A 27,133-nucleotide genomic window follows, 5' to 3' on the forward strand; every position below is an offset into this window, starting at 1 on the left:
GTCATTCTTTAAATGTTATTTGACATTCTCTGATTGGGAATTCAAAACAATTTTGAAGAGTTTTTCTCATTTATGAATGAAGAGACTGAGGCATAGAGTGTTCTCTGACTTACCAATTATATCAGAGCAGAGGTGGAGTTGAAACAAAGGTTTTCTGGGTCCAATTCCATTGTTCCTCCCCCTCCCCCCCATTCCATTTTGTCCCATTATTATTTGATATTAGAGAACTGATTATGGACACATGTCAGTTTGACTTCCATATCCTTATTTTTCTCATCTGCAAAATGGAATAATAATACTTGTACTTCCTACATCATAGTGTTAAATGTTAAAATAAATGTTGAAATGCTAAGTAAATGTGAGTTATGAATAATTTATTCTCACTCATGGTAGTATACACAGAATTCTAGAATGGTTAATTTTATATTTGCCCAACATTTTACTGTTAGTGCATTTTGTCTTAGAGCAGTTAGTAGTTTGCAACCTCTTGTGGGCTGTTGATACTCATCTTCCTTTAGAGTATAGGAGTCTAGCATATTATTTCACTGGAGTTTTGGGTATACTTTGGGTAATACTGTTTAGTTTAGTGCTGGGTTATTCTCCTCTGATCTGCTGATTGGAAATAATACTAGTACCTGACAGTTATTTAACACTTTTTTTAAAGAAAATTTTATTGATATCTTTTTTTCTATATCACCTAAATTTCTCCCAGTATCCCCCTTCCTTTTCATTTCATCAAAGCCGATCCATATAACATAATTTTTTTTTTAAAGAAAAAGATAGAGGAAAAACCATAAAACCAATTGCCGCATCAAAAAAGTCTAAAAATGCATGCAATAGTCCACATCTGTAGACTTCCAACTTCTTTAAAGGAGTAGCACTTTGAATTTTACAAAGTGCTTGCATGATCTCTTTATTTAATGATGTGAGATTTGAAAATTCGATAATGAAAGTCACCAAATGGGATGAGTGTTGGTACTCTTCTGGCAAGTTCCACCAACACCAAGATGAGTCAAATGTCTTTGTCCCAGGTATACTAAGAGAACACTATGACAGGTGGTGGTCTATGTCAAAATGGCAGCAAATTTTTCTTCTTTCACATTGGGGTTCAAGTGTGGACAACTGCTCACACACTTTTATAGTATCACAAAATCTGGTGTGAAATTGCACAGCTTTTAAAGCGTGTATGGCATGTGAAGAGGATGTATTCATTAATGGACTAGGCTTTTCCATAAAGGAATTGGAGTGCTGGTTTCAAAGGGACAGTACCTTAAATAGATCTTTTTATTTCTTTTCCCAGATAGGACAAGAAATAAGGATTATCTTCTGAGTGACACACCACTAAATCTCCTTTAATGATCAGTGCCTTTCCTATTTTCAAGACCTTGTTTGCATTCTTTAATAGCCAGAAAACAAGATCAAACCCATAGGTCTTTCATTGTTTTCATAATTATACTTCCAGAATGAGGAATGACAATTGTCATTGACTCTTAGAATTTTAGAGGTGGAATGGACCCTAGGACGTAGAAAATCAGAAGAGGCTTGAATAGGCTTTAGATAAAGAAGTTTAGACTGCGGACATTTTAGAACTAAATGGGACTTTTGAACATAATATGATAAAACTGGAAAGCATCTTAGAAGGCAGAATATTAGAACTGACAGGATGCAGCGTTGGTGTGCTAAGAGCATTGGGTTTAGAGTAAGAAGACCCAGGCTCAAATTCTGTTACAACTACTAATCATACATATGACCATGGGCATATCACGAAACTTCTTGGGGCTTCATTTTTCCTGTTTATGCAGTGAAGAGGTTGGACTAATGACCTCTTAGTTCTCTTCTGCCTCTAGTGCCTATGATCTTAAGTATTTAGGGCATTGAATATAGACTGTCAGAGTTAGAAAGGACCTTAGAGGTCATCTGATCCAGTTGCTACCTTAAGCAGAAATTGCCCTATAAATATCCACAACAAGTGGTCATGCAGTCTCTACTCAAAACCATTTTCCTCCTTGTGTACAAATGAAGAACTTATTTTTGAAGTCTGCAGCTTTGGACACTGTGATCCAGAATTATTTACTTTTAGAAGCATCTGGTTCCATTTTTAGAGAACTTAATTGTTAAGTCCTGTTCTGTTTAACGTCTACATTGGTGCTAGTTCTGTACTCTGGCCAAGTAGAGTAAATCAAATGCATCTTTTACATGACAATCCTTCATAGTTCTCTCTATAGTAGTTTTCATGATGACATTGAAGGATACCTGCATACTTTTTAGTTTGATATTATTTATTTTTGCCTAGTCTTTTGAGCAGGATTCTCATTTCATAAGTCTTGTACAAATGTGGGAGGAAATAGACTTGTTGGTAGCCTAGAGTTTTGTGTTTGAGATAATTGTTGCCCCCTCCCTCCCATAGTCAGTTGACAGTGGAATTTAATATATTTTTAACCTAACAGTGGATAACTGCTTATTAAAATCTACTTAAGATTCAATGATCTAAATACATTTTGTTTAAAAACGCAGCCATCGGGGGCAGCTAGATAGCACAGTGGTTAAGGCACTGGCCCCGGATTCAGGAGGACCTGAGTTCAAATTCGGCCTCAAACACTTGACACTTACTAGCTGTGTGACCCTGGGCAAGTCACTTAACCGCCATTGCCCTGCAAAAACAAAACTAAAAATAAAACGCAGCCATTTCCACCAAACTAGAGTTAATAGTTTGGGATATGAAGAATTAGCAACTCTTTTTGTTTCTCTTTCATGTCATTAGAACTGAACATAGAACTCTTCAGCATATAGGCAACATCACCCATTGCTACCAGATTCCCTCAGGTCAGAGCACCTTTGCAACTTCCTACCCATATAACATTGGGCAAGTAATTTAATCTGCCAGGATTTTTGTTTCCTCATTTTGTAAAATGAAAGCATTGGACTAGAGCAGCTTTAAAGTCTTTTATCTCTGACATCTTGTGACTCTTTTCTCTCTAGCTTTTGGTTCTGCCCCCACCAATCAATCATTAAACATTTATTAGGCATTTACTGTGCACTAGACATAGTGCTAAGCGCTGGGGTTACAAAAAGGGAAAAAAGACATCACGGTTCTCAAAGAGCCTGCAGACTAATAGGGGAGACAACATACAAACAAATACAAAAACAAATACAAACTAAGCAAGCTGCATACAAGATAAATAGAAAATAGTTAGAGGGGAAAGCACTGCAATTAAGAGGGATTGGGGAAGGTTTCCTATAGAAGGTGGATTTTAGTTGGGACTTAAAGGAAGCCAAAGAGTGTCTTGTTTGAGGAATAATAAGGAAGTCAGTGCTACTAGATTGAAGCATATATCGTAGGAAGTGAGGTGTGAGAAGACTGGAAAGATAGGAGGGGGCTAGGATATGAAGGACTTTGATATTAAACAACATTTTGTGTTTGATCTTGGAAGCAATAGGGAGCCACTGGAGTTTATTGGGGAGTTGGATCATGGTTGGATCTGTACTGTGGAAAAATCACTTTAGTGGTTCAATGAAGGATGAATTGGAGTAGGGAAGAACTTGGGTCAGTGGCATGCACACCCACCAGCAGGCTATTAAATTAGTTCTGGAGTGAGATGATAAATACCTTTACCAGAGTGTTGCCAGCATCAGGATAGAGGAGGGGGAATATTCAAGAGATGTTGCAAAGGTGAAATGGCTAGGCTTTGGCAACAGATAGGATAATGGATAGTAAAAGATAGTGAGGGGGGCAGCTAGATGGCGCAGTGGATAGAGCACTGGCCCTGGAATCAGGAGTACCTGAGTTCAAATCCGGCCTCAGACACTTAACACTTACTAGCTGTGTGACCCTGGGCAAATCACTTAACCCCAATTGCCTCACTAACAAAAAACAAAAAACAAAAAACAAAACATAGTGAGGAGTTGAGGCTGATTCCTAGGTTGCAAGCCTGAGGGACTGGGAGGATGGTCAGTCCTCTATAGTATTAGGGAAGGTAGAAGGAGGGGTTTAGGGGGAAAGATGGATTTGATTTTGGACATGTTGAGTTTAGGATTGGATGTTCAGTTTGAGATGTCTGAATGGCAGTTGGAGATGCTAGGTTGGAGGTTAGTAGAGAGTTTATACTAGGATAGGTAGATTTTTTTGCTTTTTTTACCATAAAAACATTTTATTATTTTCTACTTACATGTAGAGATAGTTTTCTACATTTGTTTTTATAAGATTTCTAGTTCCAAATTTTTCTCCTTCCCTCCCCTCCCTCCTAGGATAGGTAGATTTGAGAATCATCAGCATGAAGATGGTAATTAAATCTGTGGTAGCTGATGAGAATATCAAGTGAAGTAATTTAAAAGGAGAAGAGAAGAGGGCCCAGGACAAAACCTTCAGGGACACTTAGGTTTAGAGGCAGTGACTGGGATGAAGATCTAGCAAAGAAGCAGTCAGATAGTTAGGAGAAGCAGGAGACAGTGGTATTCCCCAAAACTAAAGAAAATAATATCAAGGAGGAGAGGGGGATCAGCATTGTCAGAGAGGTCAAAGAGAATAAGGATAGAGAAAGGCCATTGATTTGGCAGCTAACATTATTAGTAACTCCAGAGAGCAGTTTTGGTGGAATGATCAAGTTGGAAGTCTGATCGTAAGGGGTTAAGAAGAGAGTGGGAGGAGAGAAAGTGTAGGCATCTGTTTCAGATGGCCTTTTCAAGGAGTTTAGCTGCAAAGGGCAGAAGAAATATAGAGTGCAATAGTTAGCTGTTGTAGAAGGATCTAGTTAAGGTTTTGTCAGGATAGCAGAGACATGGGAATGTTTGTAGCCAGTAGGGAATGGGCCAGTAAAGGAGAAATTGAAAATAAATGATAGACTGGGAATGACAGGAGGCAATTTTTTGAAGGAGACAGGATGGAATTGGGATCATTTGAACAGATAGATGGGTTAGCCTTGGCATTGAGGTGACCATCTTATATTAGACAGGAATGAAGGAGAAAATAAGAGCTAAAGGCATCTGAGTGAAAGGAGATTAAGAAGAAGGGAGAAGAGAGCTCATGGAATATGGCCTCAATGTTTTCTGTAAAATATGAGGCAAGATTCTCAGCTGAGAAAGTGGGAGAAGGGGAACCATGGGAGGTTGGAGGAGAGATAGAAACCCACTGTGGAGAGTGGGATAGTGAGTTGATAAAGCAGGTGTAGTATGATTGCCTAGAAGCAGTGACATCCCAGTTGAAGTTGTGGAACATAAATTTGTAGTGAACCCAGTCAGAAGGGTTGCATAACTTTCTCTTCAGCAGCATGTATGTAAGAGCAAAGGCAGCAGATGGTGAGAGTGATTTAAGACTGGGGAAGGGAGGTAGGGATTCAAAAGAGGAAGACAGTATAGAGTTGAATTGGTTCACCAAGGAGTCAAATTGGGGGAAAAGGGAGAATGGCTATTGTCGGGGAGATGACTTGATGTGTATCTTGGGGTGTGGGGAGGGAGCAGGAAAGGAGGAGATTTCAGTAAGAGCTAGAATATAGAAATAGGAGAAGAAAAGACTTAAGATGAAGGGAAGTTTGTTGCCTGTGGAACAGGCATTGCAGAGGGCATTGTAGAAGGGCTTGGTGGTGTTTGGTTGAAAATTTGAGGTGGGAGTTTTGAGGGGGATAGAAATGAGGAATTGGGAATTGGGAATTGGGGGATGGTGTTTGGATGATGATCCACCAGAGTTCAGCATCCCTGGGATATAACTATGATATGATTGAGATTTGGCACGTGGTGTGACCATTGAATGAGGGGTGCCTTTCTTCCCAGTGGAGGCTGGAGAATGAGCTGGAGGCAAGTGCCATATGAGATAGGAAGCACATGGTCAGATGGGAGGCCCTGCTTCATAGCTCTTTTTACCTCCAAAGACTAGATTAGGCAGGAAAAGGGTATAGGAGGGGATGGAAGTTGGACCTGTACAGCAGGAGAAAACAGTGCCGTTCCCCACCAGCTTTCTTCTTTCCTCAAAGGACAGGTGTAGCGAGAGATGGAAGGCTTGAAGTCAGGGGGTAGGTTGCTCCTCTTTCTTTGCACCTGAGGTTCTCCATGTTCCAGTTAGGAGACTGGCCTGGCAGTAGGACTTGGAGCTTGCCTTGTGCTGGCACAGATGGAAGTCATTGCTTTGGGGTAGATGGAAGACATCCAGCCCAGTCCCTTGAAACCATCCCTTAGGGGACATGCTGTGCCCAGCAAGAGATGGAAGACACAAGGCACTTAATCAGTCTGAGGAGCTCTAGCTCCTCTTTTCACCTGAGGAGGCTGGCAATGAGCCATAGCAGGAAGGGATGGACTGCCTATGCCGTAGGAAGTCCTTTTGGGCAGTTGGAAGATGTCCAGCCTGTCCCATTGTAGCCTTTCCTCAGGGGACACATTGTGCTTAGTAGGAAATGGAAGGCACATGGTGCTTACAACTCCATTGAACAGTGCATCAGTATTGATACCACCGTGCCCTGCTGGCATGGTCCCCTAAGTGATCACAGCAAGTATGTCATCCTAACTTCCCTCAAGGGCTTTCGTAGTAGTTTTGTGAAGATGCATATGCTATCTGTGGTTGAATGAAGTATTCTTTCATATCGGGATACTTAGATTTTTATCTGAGATTTATTGCTTTACAGCATTTTAAGCTCTGTCATCTTGATTTATTAGTTTCGTGATCATGGACGAGTCATTTTACTTCACTGAACCTCAATTTCCTATTTAAAGTAATGACAAAATGAAACATTTCCACAATTTACTTTTTTGTTTTCCATCCCCAGTGTTTCCTTGGTTATAGAATCTAATCACAGAAAGCTTTTCCCTAGGAGATGCAATCCCAATTTTCTTAAACCTGGAGATTACTTTTTACCTGTCTATGGAGCCCAATTCTCAATGGTACTTGAAAGATTAGCTGCAAAAGACGGAACTGTGATGATGGATCATCTTGCCTCTAATAAATGGGGAGAAACCATTTTGATCTTAGTCAGGGATAAGAACAATTTGAAGAGAATGGGGGAGTGTTGGGGAATTACATGGTCTGCTTGTGGAGAATTTTCGGTTCTGGCATTCAAGTCAACAAATATTTGTTAACACCCTTCTCAACTATAGGGAATATTCTAGGGTGGTAATAGACAGTATTAGTCATGTTCTTATGATTAGGTCCAGAAAAGTGTTCTTCAACTTTGACCTTTGATTCATCTGGATAATCTTAAGACTCTTATTAAATACTTGCTTTAATCCTTTTTGTCTGACTCTTGCTCTTTCCAGCTAGTTCTATGGGGTTGGATGATCTTTGAGTTGATGATCTTACTACTTTGCTTTGTAGTGTAAGAGAAAAGCATACTTGGATGTAGTTATAATAAGTATGTTCAGTCATTTTCATTTGTGTCCGACTCTGTTTGACCTCATTTGGGGTTTTCTTGGCAAAGATCCTGGAGTGGTTTGCCATTTCCTTCTCCACCTTATTTTATAGATGAGGAAACTGAGGCAAACAGAGATTGAATACATAGAAAAAATGAAATATACTCAGTCACTAAAAACAGCTTGAAAAGTGGTCATAAAAATTACAAAATGTTCCATCTGTGAAGAATTTTTGGCCATAAAACCTTGGAATGTGAGAACTGAAAGATACTTAGAATATAGCATGCCTAGGATATAGATGGGTAGAACTGAACGGATCCTAAGAGTATAGATTATAGTATTAAGAACTAGAAGGGACTTAAAAACACAAATGCCAAAATATAAAATGTTAAAATGGGAAGGGATCATATCTTATAGAGAAGGAAAGTGACTTGTCCAAGACTACACAGTAAGTCAGTGGCAAACAGACTGCAAGACCTGGGTCTGGAACTCAAGTCACTTGACCCTGTTCCAGTGTTCCATATACTATATTGTGAGGTATTACTGAGTTTGGAAATCAGAAATGAATAACTACTCATCAGCTTGCAATGCTATCACTAAAGATATTTTGAATTTTTTTCAGTAAGGATCTTCTATAAGGTATTCAGTAAGGATATTCTATAAGGGCCACATGGTATAGTAGATAGAGCTTTTAATTTTGGAAGTCAGACTATATGAATTTGATTCCTGGTTCTACCAATTTTTGAGCTTAGATACTTCACTTAACCGCTCTGAGCCTCAATTTACCTGTTTTGTAAAAATGTTTTCTCAACTTTCTTTATAGGTAGTGAGAAAGCACTTTGTAGACTATAGAAATGTGCTATAGAAGTTTTCATTGTTGTATAACTTATGTAAAGGGCTTTGTAAGCCTTAAACCTGTATATAAATGCTAGCTATTATGAGAATTTCTTCTGTTAATCTGTTTCAGAAAAGTAGTAGAATAAAAATGAAGAGATAAAGGTTGTCATCAGAAAGGTTGCCTGGGGGGAAAAAAAAGATAGGCTAGTCCATAGTGAGATGAAGAGATTATTGATGAGTAACTGGGGTGCTCCATTGATATCCATGCAATGTCAAGAGAATACAAGGAATACATCCAAAACACTGGGTAGACAACCCTCTCCCCCTTTCTCTCCTTAGATTTGTGGGAGGACATAGATGAGAGTTGTCAAAATGAACTGGCATAAATAGGTTGTCATCTGCATTATTGTAATAAATAGTGTAATAATAAAAGAGCATTGGACTTGAAATCATACTATATGATTACTAGCAGTTATTATTCAACTTTGGTCAAGTTATTGACCTTTCTTAACTTTGGTTTCTTTATCTGTAAAATGGGGATAATAATGACTATTACCCACATCACAGGGCTACTGGAAGGCTAAAATAAGATTATATATTGAAAGTATTTTGCATTTGTACTCACAAACTGTTAGGTATATACATGCAAGCTGATGTTCTTTTATAATTGGGTATACTTAGTGTGCAGTTTCTACTGTGAGATATCATAAAAGACTTGAGTTGTAATCCCAGATGTGCCACTAATCCACAGGGTGACCTTGAGCATATTGCTTCCCTGCCCTGCCCCTCTGTAAAAAATGAAGGTATTATATTAGGTAGTCTTTCAGGTCTCTCCTGGCTCTGAAATTTTTTGTGCTTCTTCTGTGTTTGCTCATTTACCAAATTCCTGTATAGGATTGATTATTTAAATTTGCAAAAACGTAAATGTTTTTTATTCAATTAAGCAGGCCCTTTTACAAGTTACTGTAAATTGACAGGCCAGCAAAAAATCAATTGTTAAGGTGTGTGTAGAGTGCCTTTTCTAATTAAGGCAGTTTAAAGTAAACAATAGGCAATTAATATTATCAACAATAGACATGTGGTGCTTAGAAAAAAACTTGGAGAGATTTTTCTAGGCCCAATAAGTATGAAACATAGTTAGGAGTTTTAAAATTCTGACGATGAAGAATAAGACCAAGCATGCTTGCAAAGCTATTTTATTGCAGACACTGTCTAATGACATTCCATAAGTTGAATGTTTAGAAAAGAGGATTGAGTCAAAGCTGCATCTTTGCTTGGTGCATACATTGTTGTAAAGATGGTATGTGGAAGACTTGCAGAAAAATTGCATGATCAAAGAATGATGATGATGAAGATAATATTTTATATTTATATAGGCCCTTCTGATTACAAAAATATGTAGTCTTCCTGATCTTTTTCTCTCTTCCTCCCAAAATTAGATAATAGACTCCTTTTCAGACTAGGTGGTAAATCTGGAGTCAGAGAATTTGTATCCAAATTATAGCTCTTGATGTATACAAAAACTTACCTCTTTGAATCTAACTTGCCTCATCTTTAAAATAAAGAGGTTTGGCTTGGGGGCCCTTGTCCTCAAGAATCATAGGATTTAGAGCAAGAGTGAGCCTTAGTTCAACTAGTTCAACTTCCTCTTCAATTTACAGAGGAAGAAACTGAGGTTGAGAGCCTTGTTGAAGGACAGATAGTAAGTAGCAGAACCAAGATTTAAAACCAGATTTTTACTGAGGCCCCTTTCAGCCCTTAGATTCTATTTTTTTAAGTGGGGGTTTGGAGGTGACAGGAAGACCTCTCTCTTTTAGCAGCTGCCACCCCCAGCCCTGATTCCACTCCTCTGACATGGGATCTTTGACCTGCTTCATTTCTCACCTGTGCTGGTTTGCCTGATAGCCTCTTGCTATAGACCCACTATATTTTTACTGGGCTGAGTTTGGACACTTGATTGACTTAGACCACTCAGAATTCCTGAGCTCAAGCAATCCACAATCTCAGCCTTTCAGAGCTAGAATGATAGGCATGTGCTACTGTGCTCCACTTAAAATAAACTTTTAATGATATCTTCTGTTTTTGCATCACTTTAATTTCTTCCTAGGTCCTTCTTCCTCCACTTAGAGAGTCATTCAATATAATAAAGAATTTTTTAAAAGAGAAAAACAAGAAAAGGAAGAAGGGGGGGAATAAATAAAACTGTTCAATGCATTGGAAAAATCTCACAATATAGGTATTGTTTTACACCTGTGTCCCTTCACTTCTGCCATGGAGTGAGGGAGCTTATCTTCTCATATCTCATCTTTGGGGTTATGCTTCTTCTTTGTAAGATTGTAAGATTTTCAGTAGTTTGGAGTAATTCTTGCCTTTTACATTGTTATAGTTATTGTTTTTGTTGCATATTATTACACACAGTATGCAGTGTTTTATTGTATATTATCCTGACTCTGCTTACTTCACTCTTCATCAGCTCATGTAAATCTTTTCATGCTTCTATATTCATCATATCTGCCATTTTTTACAAGACAGTATATTCTATTATGTTCATATATCACATTCCCCAATAAGTGGACATCCACTTTGCTTTGTTTTTTGCTATCACAAAAAAGTATCACTACAGATATTTCCAGTTCTTTCCTACAACAGAGTTCTGCAAATTAGCATCAATATCTATCTCTATCTCTCCATCCTTCCTTTTTATTAGTTGTGTCCTTGGGATGTATATACCTATTAGTTAGCTCTTAGATTGTCTGATTGTGTCTTGCTACTGGTTTAAAAAAATGAGAGGGAAAACAAGTTTGTTAGAGTGGAAATAACAATAATAATAATAATAATAGCATTTTGCTATCGAGAAATGTTTTAAGGTTTGTAAAAAGACTTTATAAATATTATTTCATCCTTACAGATCCTGGAAGGAAGGTATTTTTACTATCACCCCCATTTTCCAGATGAGGAAAAAGGAAGACAGAGGTTAAGTGATTTGCTTAGGGTTACATTTCTAGTGTCAGAAGGTAGATTTGAACTCAGGGTCTTCTTGATTCCAGGTCCAGCATTCTCTAGAAATCAGGAAATTTAGGTTCTTGTATGTTACTTGACTTTCTGGGTTCAAAGATCTCTTGCACCTGATTCATACATGGCATTCCTGGGGAATCAAGATCCTCTTTAGTTAAGTCTGCTGAAATTCAACCTATGTGCATTGTAAATATTATCTCTGTTTTATAAATAAGGAAAGTGAAGCTCAGGGAGGTTAAGTGGCTTGCTTATGGTCATATTCTGTCTAGAATATTGGAGCTTATTTGTTATCCAGGTCCTCTGACTGTGCCCAGTACTCTTTCCACTGTACCACCCAGCTTCTCTTAGACTTTCTCATTTGGACCTCTCATACTTATTTCACGTAGTCTACTTTAAACGATACTTATTTATATTTGTGTTTATCAAAGTGCCTTAAGGCCAACGATTGTGAGTATCATTTAGGTTTGTATTACTCCTGATGGCTGCGAGTGCAGGGCCATGCATGTCGCTTAACAAATGATTTCTAAATGAGTGAACAAAACACGAAAATCTCAATATGTGGTAAAATGTGCTTGTTGTTTGTAACAGTAACAGCAGCTCTTATTTATCTAGTGCTTTATTGTTTACAAAGTATATATTAGTGACACCACTCTAACTTTCCTGAGATGGTAGAGAACTAGTTATTCTCTAAGATTTTTTCCTAGCTCTAGCATTCTGATGTCAACTTTCTATGGTCCCTAGTAATGCTAGCATTCTTTGTTCCAAGGTTTTTCATAGCTCTTATGTTCCATATTCTATCATCCTGTGTTCTGAGGTCCCCTCCAGCCCTGTTACACTAAAACTCCTGTTTGGAAATGCAGATCCATAAGATAGCTTAATTGAAATATCGATGGTGGTCATATTAGGAATACTAATCAGAATTACTGGTTTTGCTGCAACTAAATTTCTTTGTAAGGTAAGGACATTTTCATTTGGTATGGTGAGAAACAAACTCTTGAAGATTATAATTCATTCAAATGGGTAGAAGATTAATATTTAGTCTGTCAAGATCAATACTGTTTCCCCTTGCACTAATTGTCAGAAAATCTTGCTCAGGCTACTGAAGGGTAGTGGTGTGCTGCAAGACCACCACATCACAGAGAGAGGATTCAAAGGCAAACTGTCCTGCACCCTCTGGTATCGACTTGCAAATTAGCATCTGGAATCTAATTAAACAAGCTTAATGAAAGTAGCAGCTGAATGATGCCGGAAAAGACAATCAGCTTTTTTTTCCTCTCTGATATATATTCTGTACTATTGAAGTTGATCACCAAACACATCGTGTGAGCACAGTTAAGAAAAAATTAGCATTTATTTGAAGAAGAGGAACTGTTTCTCATTCTGTTATGCTTTTGGCATGCGCTGGCGTCCCACGAGAGCCATGCCACAGCAGAGAGTGCACAATATTTATAAATCCATGACAGGCAATAATAGCAACTTGAAAAATTCTTTTGCTAGAATTTCAAGTTGAGAGCTGCCAAAAGCAGAGAGAATCAAATCTGCACCGGCAGCTGCTGTGCCCTACAGTTAGAATTCTAGACTTTGAAGATGCTCGACTTAAAGAAATGAAGACTGCAGGCTTAGCCAATTTTTGCAGGTTTCTAGAGCCCTGGCTCTCTGCCTTTTGAAGATGAGTTGCTGAAGCTTCTACCACTGCCTGAGGCATGCTAACACCAGCAGGATGTTCTACTCTTTCCCCATCTTCTGCCCGCCCTCCCCCTCCCCCCTTCTTAGTGTGTCTTCAGTTTTAAGTAGCACATGCTTTGTCACTGCCAGCCGTGATGGTCCTTTCCCTGGTTGCATTGCTGGAGAGATGAGCTCTTAGCCTGCACCCTTCAGAGAGAAACCACGAAAGATAGATGGTGACGTACGCAAGTGCTGCTTCAGCTGTCTGATTTATGGAGTCATATTTCATTATGAGGCAAGGCCTGGCCTCTTGAGAAAGAAGACCTTATGGATTGCTAAAGATCTTAGTAGTTTCAGCTCTAAAGCCCTGTAGTTGCCTCAAAAAGGTAGTGCCAAACATAGCTATGGTGGTATGAAATTAATTTGTCATGTGGTCAGTTGTAGAATAGAAATGGGAGAAGAGTAAAGATGGAAAAGGACAGTGTTAGGACCTTGAGTCATAAGAATACTGTGGATTATTATTTTAATTTAATTTTTCTGAAGGAAGAGGAGTAGCACCTTGAAATAAAACACGATGTGGAAATTACAGATTATGATTTAATAGAGAGATCTCAGGTGTCCTCATTTTTGGTCGGGGCCAGAAGGATAACTTACCTAATATTGGATCTAGATAGTTTCTCTGTTGGCCAGGGCTTTCATGACCTCAAGAAATCACAGAATTTAGGAGTTGGAAGGTTCTTCAGACTTCCCCTGGGCTAGTGAATTCCTTGTCACTGGAGGGCACTTATAGGTTGGGTGATCATATGATTGAGGATGTTATAGATAGTATTCATGCCCCAGTAAGAGTTGGACTTGTTCATTTGTTTCTTTTGTGTCCATCTCTTCTGTGACGTCATTTGGGATTTTCTTGGCAAAGATACTCGAGTGGCTTGCCATTTCCTTCTTCAGATCATTTTATAGATGAAGAAACTGAGGCAAACTGGGTTAAGTAACTTCCCCAGGGTAACACAGCTAGTGTCTGAGGCCAAATTTGAATTCAGGAAGTTGAGTCTTCCTGACTCCAGGCCTGGCTCTCTATCCACTACACCACCTAGCTTTCCTAACTGTTGAGCAAATGTTATATATAGATGGGCCTAGTTCATCTTTGTAATCTAGTCTGAGGGAGACTGGTTTGTATAATAGTTAAATTACATGGAAACAGGCAGTGAAAGTACTCATATACAAGTCAAGGGTAAGTTCATATTTATTGAAGGTGAAATGTAAAAAAACATGACTCCAGTTTTATTTCTCCAAAAACAGGTTGGCAAGTACTTTCTCCTCAGTGATGGTAGAGATTGGCCAAGCTACTCCCCATTTCTGTGCTGTTGCCAGGATACTAAGTTTTTAAAGTGGCTCACTTTACAAACAAGAGCTGGTTCATGCAGGTGGTTTTTTTGGGGGGCGGGGTTTGGGGAATATAGAATTGAAAGGAAAAGAGTTTATAAGAAGTTATAAGGAAAGGGAAATTATTTTTGGACATGCTTAGGACTCTTAATTTTTGTGATGTGGGTACTTTTCCCACTGATATACATGATAATAATGATAATAGACATTTAAGTTTACAAAACTTTGCATATGTTAACACATTTGATCCTTACAACAGCCTTGTGAGGTCATTACTGTGGGTATTATTCCTATTTTACAGATAAGGAATTTGAGGTTCAGAGGTTGATAAAGTGAAAAGACACTTCAGGATTTAGCAATACTGGCTTTGCCACCTGTGTGACTGGGCAAGTTAACTTCTCTGGGCCAGAGTTTTCTCTTTCCTCTGTAAAACTGGATCACATGACACTTAAGGTTCTTAACAGTGCTAAATCTATAATCTTAAGACTTGCCCCTTCTCGCATAGCTAGTAATTATTGAAACTAGGAGTTATACTTCGGCCTTCCTGACTCTTAAGTACAGCATTTTCCTCTAGTCTAACCTGCCTCTCCAATGACATCTCCCTCCCACCTTCTTTTCCTGTGTGGCTTTTTTCCATCTTTTTTTCATAAATTCTCTTTAGAGCATCCTGCCTGGTATGCTGGAGGCCTTTCCTCTTATTCTTTTTCACTCAGACAGTAATAATATCAACTCATTTTTATATAGTACTTTTAAGCTTTGGAAAGCAATCTCCTCATAACAACGCTGTGAAATAGGTAGTGGAAAGATTATTTGGAAGGATTAACTTCCCTTTCCTTTTCCCATGGTTTCCCTTCTCTCCCTTTCTTTGAAGATCAGGAAACTGAGATTCAGAGAGGTACCAGTCACTTAGCCTGGGTGACACATTAAATATTGGTCTAGGGACTTGAACACAGAGCCTCTGAGACTCATCAGTCTAGTATGCTTTCCACCATGCTACATTCCTGACTGATAAATACTAAATTATTTTGTGAGAAAGAATTTTATTTAAATTCTAGATATTTTTGTTGTTGCTTTTAACTGCTTCTCCTGTCAGCATGTTCTCTGAATTCTTATCCTCTTCAGCAGTTATAAAACATTATTTTACATAGGAATGCCATTTTCCTTTATATTGATAGTATAGGGTAATAAGAAGGCATGATTCCCCAAAATTAATCATGAGATTATATTCCTGAATATTGAAGACATTTTTATATTTGAGGCATAAAAGACAACATATTTATCTTTAAGGGCCTGAACAAAAATCAGGGGAAAAAAGAGACATTTTATTTGAATGAGGAGAAGTAGTAGTGTTTGTGGGGTTTTCCCCCTCTGACTGCCAAAACTTTTTAATCTTTGTCAACAATTGTTCTGTTCTCTGTCGTGTTTCGGCTGTCTCTGTGTGCCTGGGAGCTCTGCAGCAATGACAGGCTGCATATGAATTCTGTATTCATTAGTGATCTTGATCCAAATGTCTCTGTCCCTGCCATGGGGGCTCAGGTGTGGAAGCTGCTGGCTAATCCCACCAGCTGACATTCAGCGGTTTAATGACTCCGTAGGAAGGTGACCACTTGCTGGGAGGTTTGCTGGCTGAACTCAGACAGCAGACAATGAAGATCAAGGAAGACTATCAGTGTTAAGCCGAAGCGCCTTCCCGAGGAACTTGAACCCACGTTGGCTTCAAACACAGAGCTTAAGCAAATGTAAAATTAAAAAGAAAAAGCTGACCTTCAGTACCTGAAATAAACAACTGTTTTCACATTCTGCATTTCTGTCGTCTGTCTGTTGATGTTTTGTTGTTCAATAACACTTTAATAGGTGCCAGCTTAATGAGGTGATCTTTAGACTGTTTTCCAAGTTTTTATATTTTAAGGTTATGTTTGTGCAATTTCATCTGTTTAGGTATTGCATATGTCTACAGAGAGCCAAGAATCTTTCTGTAGAGGAGTGCAGAAGACTAATATAGGCATGTTCATTTGTTTTCTTGCCCATCTTTTTTATCTGTATTTGACTATTTTTAGAGTGAGTTCTTTGATTAGCTAATTTTGACAGGTGTCACTAGCTATTTTGACAGCTCTTTAGTGTGATCTGTCTTCTAATGATATGGATTCTTACATAGGTTCGGTATTTCTGAAGCACAGGCCTAAGGCAGCACGGGAGCTGTTTAGGGGAAACTGATGTTGGCAGTTCTTGATGTTCCTGTAGAGTCTCCAAATCGGAGGGGACCTCAGAGGTCATGTATTGCTACTACATTTGCCTAATGTTAAATCCTGTTGATAGAGTCGATTTAGACAGTAATGAGAAAAAAAAAAAAAGATAGGGGCAGCTAGGTGGCGCAGTGGATAGAGCACCGGCCCTGGAGTCAGGAGGACCTGAGTTCAAATCCGGCCTCAGACACTTAACACTTACTAGCTGTGTGACCCTGGGCAAGTCACTTAACCCCCATTGCCTCACTAAAAAAAAAAAAAAAAAAAGACAGTAATGAGGTTTTTGACAGTCATTTTTCAGAGGATACTTTTCCTAAGGTTGTGTGTTTTCTTTCTGGTTATGGTTATATCATGTTGGATACGTCTTGACCTGAAACTTGAATTATTAGTCTGGGCAGTCGTGTATTTTAGAGTTAGTGTGACATAATGGGAAATGTTCTGACCTTTGTGTTGAGAAAGCCAGGATTCAGCTCCCACCAGTAACATTTACTTAGCTTTGTTACCATGGGGAAATCACTTAACTTTTCACCCTGTTTCCTCATCTGTAAAATGGGAATGATACATGTAGTACCTCACAAGGTTATGAAGTTCAAATGAAAAGCAATCTATAGTACCTTTTAAACTTTAAAACTCTATAAATACTAGTAGTTTGTTAGTATTATGTTAAAAAGCATTTTCTCTTGAATGCCTATTATAGACTTTTAGTGGACCAAAATGTTTCCGTTTATAGCAACAATTTTTTCCCATGAATTTCGTTTCTTAACCTGTAAAATTAGGGACTTGAATATGATTATCAAAAAGGTCCTTTTGTTCTTAATATTCTATGTTCTAAAGCCCCCCCCCCCCCCCAAGTTCTGTGTTCTAAGGCCTCTGTGAGCCCTGACCTTCTCTTTGGCATACTAGTAGTATTGTTCAGTACTATCTTCTAACTTGAAAACTCAAATTATTTAATTTTGCTTAATATGAAAAAAATAGCCTTTTGAATTGTCACAAATTTAAGATATCCCTGGAGCTTAGTACAAAATTATTTTTAGTAAGCATCAACTAGTTAATTATAGATTTATATAGTTCAGTAGGAGATTTGAAGAATTATCCATTAGATTGATGATGATGGTGTTGTTAATGGTTGATCTTTTTCATTCTAATCTTTTGTGTCACAGCTCTTCATGGTTTAAAAGTTAAACTAAAACTAAAAAAGGTTGAACTTCCTGGTGCTCTGAGATTTAGAAGGCAGAAAAAGGGAAGGATTTACTGAGTTTAGTACCTACTTTTAGCTCTCCTGTCTACATTTTCATATTCCATAGTATAAATATCCACATCACTTGTTTTGATGTAGATAAGAAAGGTAGTGTGGTATCTCAGGCTTCTCTGGAGGGAAGACTTCTAAAAGTGAGTCCCTTAAATCCAGCTGCTATTGGGATAATCTTGTTTGGAAGTCAAAAGTTGAATTTTCCTAAGGAGTGGTGTTGAGAAATGTTTATCTTTGCTTTTCAGTGTCAGGAAGTAGAGTAGGTTACATTGGAAAACTACTTTTTAATAAAATTACCAGTGAGTGGGATGGATTGATGGTGGACTCTGTGGTAGGGCAGGGCCTTGGGAATTCTGGAAATTAAAATTAGAACCACAGAATCTCAAAGATGAAAGGAACCTGAGAACATGGGTTTTTAGAGCCAAAACATTAGAGTTGGAAGTAACCTTAAAAATGTTAAAAGTTTGAAAGGTATATAGAATTTTAGACTATCGAACATAGGATGTTTTTGCTGAAAGGGACCACAGGGGTCATCTAATACATCTATAGAGATATCTTGTGTAACCTTTGAAGTTCTTAATTCTTTTTCTAAAGATATTATGAAGTGTGTCCACAAATGCTTAACTTTTACCAGTTACTGCTTTTGGGAGACTTTTTATTGACTTTCCTTTTTTAAAAAATTTCCATCAAAATTTGTTTCCATACTCTGTTACATAGATGTAGAATTTCGTTTCCTTATATAATCAACCAATTTATTGAAGTGTCTACTGTGTGCTTGTTAATCTGCATTATAATCTTGGAAAGTAGTTTTGAAGGATTTTGTAAGTTTCAGTGGAGATTACTTATGCAGCTGTTTGTAAAAGATACCCAAAAAGGAGTTATTTTCTTACACAATAGGTAGATGTAAGACAGGTAATTATTTTTGATGCATTCCTCTGGAGCAGCTGTTACATCCTAAATGGTTCTGGTTTGTATGTTTGTAGTAACTGTGGAACATGGGGGAAATATACCATGTAGGTGAATATTTCATGGCCTCTCTCTAATACTTGTCTCAGAAATTTTGAAGACAAAAAGTAACTTCTGTACAAACAGGGAATATTTAGTCAAAATATTCAAGAGTTGGAGTTAGGAGGATGAAGAGCTTCTCCAAAGAGAATGTTAGGTGAAATTTCACGTAGGCAGTTGGGAAACATTATCATAAATGTAGTGGAAAGAGCAGTGGACTGGGAGTGAGAGATTTGTATTAAAGTTCTAGTTTTGCCACTACTGTGACACGTTGGTCAAGCTGTTTGACCTCTCTGGGCCTCAGTTGCTCTGTAAAATGTTGTGATATCTGATTTCCAATTTCTTTCCACCTTTAATGTTCTATGTTCATTCTATAGTATAGATCATTCTTCTTAAAAATGTTTTATTGATATCTTTTTTTTTTTTTTACATCACCAAAATTTTCACCAAAATTCCTGGCCTCCACTATCTCAGAGAGCCCATATAACAAATAATATTAAGAAGGAAGTTAGGAAGGAAGGAAGGAAAAAATGAGGGGGAAAATACATAACTGATTTGAAAAAATCATTCAATGTGTATAACACTTGTGGACCTCTCACCTCTGCAAAGGCATGGGAGTGTCTCATATCTCTTCTGTCAAACCATACTTATTTTATTTTTTCAAACCATACTTATGTATAATTTTGTGGCATTTATTTCTGACCTTTTGTGTGTATGTGATAGTTCTTTCTGTTTATATTGTAGTCATTGGGCATTTTGTTCTCTTGGCTCTACTTAACTCTATTTTGCAACAGTTTATATAGAACTGACCATGCTTTTTTGTATTCACCACGTGTTATTTCTTACAATACTATAATAATAATCCATTACATTTATGTACTACAGGTTTTTTGTTTCCAATTCTTTGTTATCACAAAAAGTGCTGCTACAAATATTTTAATGTATATGGGGACTTTCTTCATATCTTTGACCTCCTTGAGGCATAAGCCTAGCTTAGAATCTCTGAATCAAAAGTTCTGACCATTTTAGTAACTTTATTTGCATAATTCCACATTTGCTTTCCCAAATGACTGTTCTGATTCACAGCTCCACCAATAATGCACCAGTGTGTCTATCTTTCCACAGTCATTCCAAAATTGGCTTCCCATCTTTTGTTACCTTTGCTAATTTTCAGGGTATGGGGTGAAAGCTCAGTGTGGAGTATTCTTTCAAATGGTTATCAATAGCTTGCAGTTCTTCCTTTGAGAACAGTTTGTTCATATCCTTTGCCTACATATCTTTGACTTTTGGTTTTATACATAACTGTTAATTGTTTATATATCTTGGATACCAAACCTTTATCAGAAATTTGATATAAAGATTTTCCCCCATTTGACTACCTCCCTTCTTATCCTTATTTGTAATCCTATGTTCAAAGAAGAAGGGAGCTTCTTTCTTAACTAATTATGCTTTGTCTTACTTGTAACTGGTTAAATTGCCATTGCTGATTTGGTCTAAAAAAGTGCATAATTTAGAGCAAATAAAATTTCACCCTTTACCTAGACAGTTTTTCTTCTTATTTTAGTCACTATCTGGAACATATAATGCTATGAAAAAGATGGGTTAGTACAGAGGCTGAAAATTCTGAGGTCAAAAGCTTTGAGATAAGTAGAGTGATAAGATTTACAAGCCATTTTATTATACAGAAAGTTCAGTCTGTTTTACAAAGTATTCATCGTAGCTTATTTAATAAATGATAGCTGTCACTACTATAGAGGAAGTTAGAAAAGGAACCCAAATTTAAGACATTATCTGACTCGGAGACTCTTGTGTAGAACAATGTATTTGTACTTTTCTATGTATAAGTGCTTAGAGGAGGATCAAGAATGAAATATAAGAAGGAACATTACTAGATGGTAGCTTAGAATCATATAAGTTTTGTCTTGGCAGGTAATTTGGCATAAATTGTTAATGTAAATCCAGGTTAGTGGGGAAGACATTATTTTAGTAAAAAAGATAAACTGCTGATTAATTCAGTATAGAACTCAATTACAAATTGAAAGTGTCTCTGCGGGACTCCAGGACCCTAAAGACAGCAGATGTTGAATTGATACTCCAGCACATTTCACAGTGGTATGAAATATTAACATGGTTTATTACACTTGTGTGGGAGACAGTATTAGAAAGGGGGAGATGATAGTAAGCCTGGGCCTTGTGAGTGGTACAAACTACCAAAACACTGGAATCTAATATGCAGTGAAATATAATTAAGGACACTAGAAAAGGAGTGTGTGTGTGTGTGTGTGTGTGTGTGTTTACATGATTGTGTAGGAAATAAGTATAAGATAACATTCAGGCTTAAGTAATTGTATGGTCTTTGTGCTTATGTCATGCAGGTAAATTAACATAATAATGAATATTAACTTCTTAACAGGTCATTTAAGAGTTAAACTTAACTTGCTACCTGCACAAATGAGGAAGGGCTCTTGGCTGTTCAAACAGCATTCCTGTTAGTTAATCATTCCTATGTGTATTGGGCCAGTAGTTTTCAGTTGTGTTTGGATTCCTCTTTACTTCCTGGCCTAAAATGTTATGTAGGCCATATTCTTGCCACATGGCATTCTAAAAATGCTATTGTAACTCATGTGCTGAATGAAATTGTCTTCAACCCACACATTTATAGTAACAGGTAGAATTGGAGTCAGAGGACCTGACTTTAAATAACTAGGTCTGGCACTGTGTAACCTCAGGTAAGTTACTTAACCTCTTTGTACCTTGGTTTCCTCAGCTCTTAAAAAGAGGGGCTTGAGGGCAGCTAGGTTGCGCAGTGGATAGAGCACTTGGCCTTGGATTCAGAAGGACCTGAGTTCAAATGTGACCTCAGACACTTGACACTTACTAGCTGTGTGACCCTGGGCAAGTCAATTAACCCCAATTGCCTCACCAAAAACAAAACAAACCCCCCCCCAAAAAAACAAACAAAAAAAAACAAAAAAGAGGGGCTTGATCTAGATGATTTCCAAGGCTCCTTCCAGGTCTAAATTGTACTTCATTCATTTCAGTCCTTCTGTGATTTCATCAGTGTGAAGGATCCCTCCATGTAGTTAATCAATCTTCAGACATTTCTTAAACACTTAGTAAACACTTAGTATGTGTCACTGCTGTAGATTATGGTAGGATAAAAGACCAAAGTGAAGTAGTCCCTGTTGTAGGGTGAGGGGAGGCATAAGAGGTACCTAGGGCTCCTAGAGCCAGACGCAGAAACTGTGCTAAACACAGGAAATATGAAGAAAGGCAAAGACATGGTCCCCGACCTCCCAGAGCTCACATTCTACTGGGAGAGACAACATACAAAGAAAAGATAGTGTCAGTCTTAGGGTGAAGGAGATGAGGCAGGGCAGGAGAGGCCTGAAGAAGATAGGATTTGAAGGAGGCCAGGAAGCCAGGGGCCAAGGTGAGTAGAGAGAGCATTCCTATTACGGGGGACGACCAGTGTAAATGCACAGATTTGGTAGTATCTTGTATGAGGAACAGATAGTAGGTCAGTGTACTTGGATCATAAGAAGATTGGAAGGGTAATCAAAGTCTAGATTGTGAAGGGCTTTCACTACCAAACAATTTTATGTTTGATCTTCTAGCAATAGGGTCATGATGTTCTCTGTTTTCCATGAGATATAAAAGCAGCTCAGTTGAGGTGGTGGTGATGGATGTGGGTGTGGGAGGCTTGGGGAGGGAAGAGTTTGGAATAGCTCTCTATATGGGTAGTGAGATAGGGAATCATTTGGGGAGGAGTGAAAGGATCATGTAAGTGCTGTGAGCTCTGGGTTGAGATTAGTTAACATTTAGTTATAGTGGATCAAATAGCATTATTGTGACTTCCTCCAGCAATATGTGAAAAGGGATGTATAGGAGGTAATTAGTCATAGTAATCAAGGGGTGGGGTTTGACAAGGTGTGAGCCTTATAGGGTCAGGGGACAGGTGATTTCCACATATAGGACAGTATAGAATTAAATGGAGGGAAGTGAAATTTGAGCAGGAGCGTTTGTCCTAGAAGAGTACTAAGGATGGAGGAGTAGCGGATCAAAGAAAAGGTTAGGAAAGGGACCGTTAGATAGGTGGATTAATAACAGGCTATAATCTGATACAGGAGTTTTAGAGCTTTTGATCATTGAAGTAAAACACTTGTGAGTGACAGAAAGCCCAAGAATGTGACCCCTCACTGTGGAAATGGAGAGATTAGGAGGTTAGATAGAAAGGCAGGAGATGGGAGCAAAAGGAAGACTATGCCGGGTACTCACCTATTTGAAAGAGGAGAGAGAGTGGCCTGGGAGGCAGGTAAATTATTGCCTTAGGTCTGGGTCAGGTGATATATTTGATGGGAGTGAAGTTTAAAGCAGCAGAGATTGCTGAGCAGCTCTTTTATACCTCAACAGACAATGTTTGTGAATTTTTGTAGCTCAAAAAGTCCAACTTCTTGATGATGTCAGGAAGATCTGTCAGGAAATCAAAACTGCGCAAGTCACAACCTCTTTTTGCTTCAGTTTCCTTTACTGTAACATGAGTATCAACAGCCTTTTACAGCCCAGGGTTGGTGTGACCATCAAATACGATTTCTAAAGTACTTGGAACAGTGTCTGGCACATAGTAGGCATTATGTAAATACTTATTCCCACTCCCCTCCCCCATACCCAACTAGGCTGCCCTCTAGATGCCCTGATGCCTTGCTGGGTATTTAAAGAACCCATGTCATGTCTGTACAACAAATAAGCTGTATGGACTGGTAGTGGGAGACATTGAGTAAAATCACCTGGGCAACATTCCCATGTGCTTTGTAATTAGATAATCTGGTATTCCTAGGATTGTGGATTTAGAGTTGGAAAGGTCCTCAGAGTCCATCTAGTTCAGCTACCTCATTTTACAGATGAGGAGCTGAAAATGAGAGAGGTTGTGACTTGCTCAGTGTCATAACACTCATAAGGGAGGATTTGAACCCAATTCCTGACTTTTTCCACTATATCCTTTCTCTCATTATGTCCGGCACCAGTTTATCTTTCCTGTCTCACTCTTACACTGCTCTCTTACTAAACTAAAAGAAATATCCTTCACTCCCCCATTTCTATACTTCTGCTTGTCCTGGTTTTTATGACTAATGCTCTCCTTCCTGTCCTCATTTCTACTTCCAGTCTTTAATACCAAGTTCAAATGCTATTTCTTCCTTAAAAATTTCTCTGATTTTCCTCATTGTAAATTCTTTTTACCTTCTTCAACCACAACACCCCCTGCCCTGCGATGAATATTTTTAGCCTGTATGTTCCTCATGTTGAATTATGCATTTAGGTTATTTGTATATGTGATATCCTTCTAGTAGTTTGTAGACTTGATGAGGCCAATGACTGTGTCTTCTTATTTACATTATAGAAATTCAGCTGAAGAATCTAAAGTGTTTTATCAAATTTGGTGAGGTAAATGAATGATCAAGAGTTAGGAGTGTCACTGTAAAATCAGAAAAAGAATAACATGTTCAGTGACATATCTTGGCACAGTATTGCCTCCAAGGAGTCTCCGAGAGGGCAGTGGAAAGGAGCCTGATGGGTGTGAATAGGCAATATCACATTGTAACTGAGACTAGAATAAAAGATTATCAAGAAACAATTTAAAAAAAAAAAGGAACATGGACTGATTACTTGACCAGAGTAGGGGATAACTGATGAACAATCTATATACCATCAAGAGAAAGCAAGAGTGGCCCCCAACACCTTGAGTGGAGTATCAGTGGCAAACCTGTCAGAGGTCATGGTCAAGAGTCTCATAGAAAGCATGTGTGGGTTTTGATCTATGTAATTGAAGAGAACACCCACATTGATGAGATCACAGGTGCATTTAAGTTTTTCATTTAAGTTTTTGAGTATAAGAACCAATGATTTACATCTGTAGATGTTTGTGGTTTACAAACCTCAAGCCTGCAAAGCTTGTGAGGCCTAATGGAAGAAAAAACAAAAGTATGTGAGTTGATAAAACTTTTAGTTACTACCTATGCCATCTTAGGCAAGTATCTCAACCTCCTTAAATTTCTGTAAACTGGAGAGGATAGATGTGGTGGCATGTATCTGTCCTTACTGATGCTGGGGAAGCTGAAGCTGGTGGAGCACCTGAGTTCAGGAGTTTTGAGCTGCAGTACAGCTAAAGCTGTTTGGGGGGGTCTGCATTAAATCAGGCACTAATATGGTAAGCTCCCATGAACATAGTGCCAACATATCACCTAAGAAGGGGCATACTAGCTCAGGTTATAAAAACAGAGCAGATAAAAGCTTTCATGCTAATCAGTATTAGGATCAGGCCAAGGAAGAGGAGAGAAGGAACAAGCATTTATTAAATGCCTATTATATACCAGGCACTATACTAAATACTTAAAAAATATTTCATTTGATCCTTACAACAACCTTGGGAGCTAGGTGTCATTATTATCCTTATTTTCCAGATGACGAAACTGAGGCAGAGGTTAAGTGACTTACCTGTAGTCACACTACTGTCTGAGGCCAGATTTGAATTCAGGTCATTGTGACTCCAGATCCAGTGCTCTGTCCTAGCTGCCTCTAAGGGAGTCCCAGTCTCCAAAATTAAATAAAATGAAAGGGTTGGACTAGATCATAGTATTGAGATTTAGAGCTGGAATGGACCTTAGACATCATTTAGTTCAATCCTTTCATTCTTTTCCTATTTTGTTTTAAAACATTTTTTTAATGTTTTTACATAATTTTTAATATATCTTTCTCCCTTCCCCATCCAGAAGAATTATACTCTTTATGAAAGAATTTTTATAAAGAGATTTTAAAAACCAGTTCAGCAAAACTGAGCAGCACATTTTGGGTTTGATTCCAGGTCTTGATGTTCTTTCTGCTATACCACGCTAAGAAATATCTGAGCTGAGATTTGTCCAAGGTCTACTGACTCCTAGTCTTGAAATCTTTCCATTAAACCACACTGCCTCTCTGGTAACAAATTAGATATCTTTAGTCCTATTTCTTAGTGTGGTGCAAAATCACAAGTGCACTTCAGAATCTTTGTGCAAAACCAGAAGTAGCTTTGAGAGGCTTATCTGTTAATTCTATTTTTCACAAAAATAATATACCACCTATATCAGATTACCTGCTGTCTAGGGGAGGGGGGAGGGAGGGAGAAAAATCTGAAATTGTAAAGCATGTATAAACAAAAGTTGAGAACTATCTTTACATGTAACGGAAAAAATAAAATACCTCATACATTAAAAAAAAAAAGAATGATGCTAAAGACACACAAAAAAGATTCTTCATGACACTGAAAATTTGTTATATATAGCTTGCTTTTCTTTTAAAATATATAATAAATTTTAAAAGTAAAAAAAAAATTATATACCATAGATTTAAAGCCAGAAAGGGCTACCTACTCCATCTCCCTCATTTTACACATGAAGAAACTGAGGCTCAGAGAACATGAAAGTGCCTTGCCCAAGGTTATAGATTTCAAGTGACAGAGGCAAGATTTGAACGTGTCCTCTCAATCTGAACCTAAAGATTTTTTTCAATGTGCCATAAACTTTATTATTAGAGTGTAATTTCATGGCTGGTGTAATTAATGATATAGTATTTAACTGCAAATTTGTGTGTTCGTGGGAGGGTAAAGATCATGACAAATATTTGAGCAAAGCCTTTACTGATAGGCTTTGTGGTGTAGCTTTGAATTTTACTTCTAATATAATGGTACTTAAGTATTTGCTTTTAATGGTGAGATGAAAAAATAAAATGTGGAATATAGACCAAACTCTTCTCCTAAATCTGGCACATTATATATATATATATATATATATATATATATATATATATATATATATATATATATATATATACACACACACTCTGAGTGCACCCTGTAATTGGTTTTATTTTTCAGTGTGTACCAATGTTTGTTTATTTTTTATTTCAAAGAATTTTCATTTTAGGGCATGGGCTATAATCAGGCTAACAAAGTATGAGATTTGATCACTTGCTTATATAATAGAATTTACATGTGGAGACCTTCGAGATCAAGGGTTCTTATTAACCTGAGATTCATGGATGAGAAATTTGATATTTCCTTTAATCAATTATTTAAAAACATTCTGAAAATTAGTCCATAGGCATCACTAGACTGTCCGAGACATACAAAAAAGGGTTAAAATTCTGTGTTCTTGATTAACCCCTTTATTTTTAGCTCTGAGATCTGAGACCTAGAGAAGTGATTTGCCCAAAGTCAAATAAGTATTAAGACTCAGGCAGAACTTGAATCTAGTCCAGCTCCAATTCCAGTGCCCTTTCCTGTATGTGTATCTCTCAGTAGTAGTACCAAAGAATTTCTAATTTCTCCCTCACTATAGATCATCAATATTTGTATACCTGGGGGTATTAGAGGGTT

At 37.8% G+C, this 27,133-nt stretch overlaps 1 protein-coding gene across 1 annotated transcript in view; it reads left to right on the forward strand.

Annotated features, from left to right (window-relative positions):
• PSMB7 (proteasome 20S subunit beta 7) overlaps positions 1-27,133 on the forward strand; it is an 87,447-nt gene that overhangs the window by 40,683 nt on the left and 19,631 nt on the right. The window lies entirely within an intron of this gene.

This window comes from Dromiciops gliroides, chromosome 2 (genome assembly GCF_019393635.1).
Source record: "Dromiciops gliroides isolate mDroGli1 chromosome 2, mDroGli1.pri, whole genome shotgun sequence".
In the NCBI taxonomy this organism is placed as follows: domain Eukaryota; kingdom Metazoa; phylum Chordata; class Mammalia; order Microbiotheria; family Microbiotheriidae; genus Dromiciops; species Dromiciops gliroides.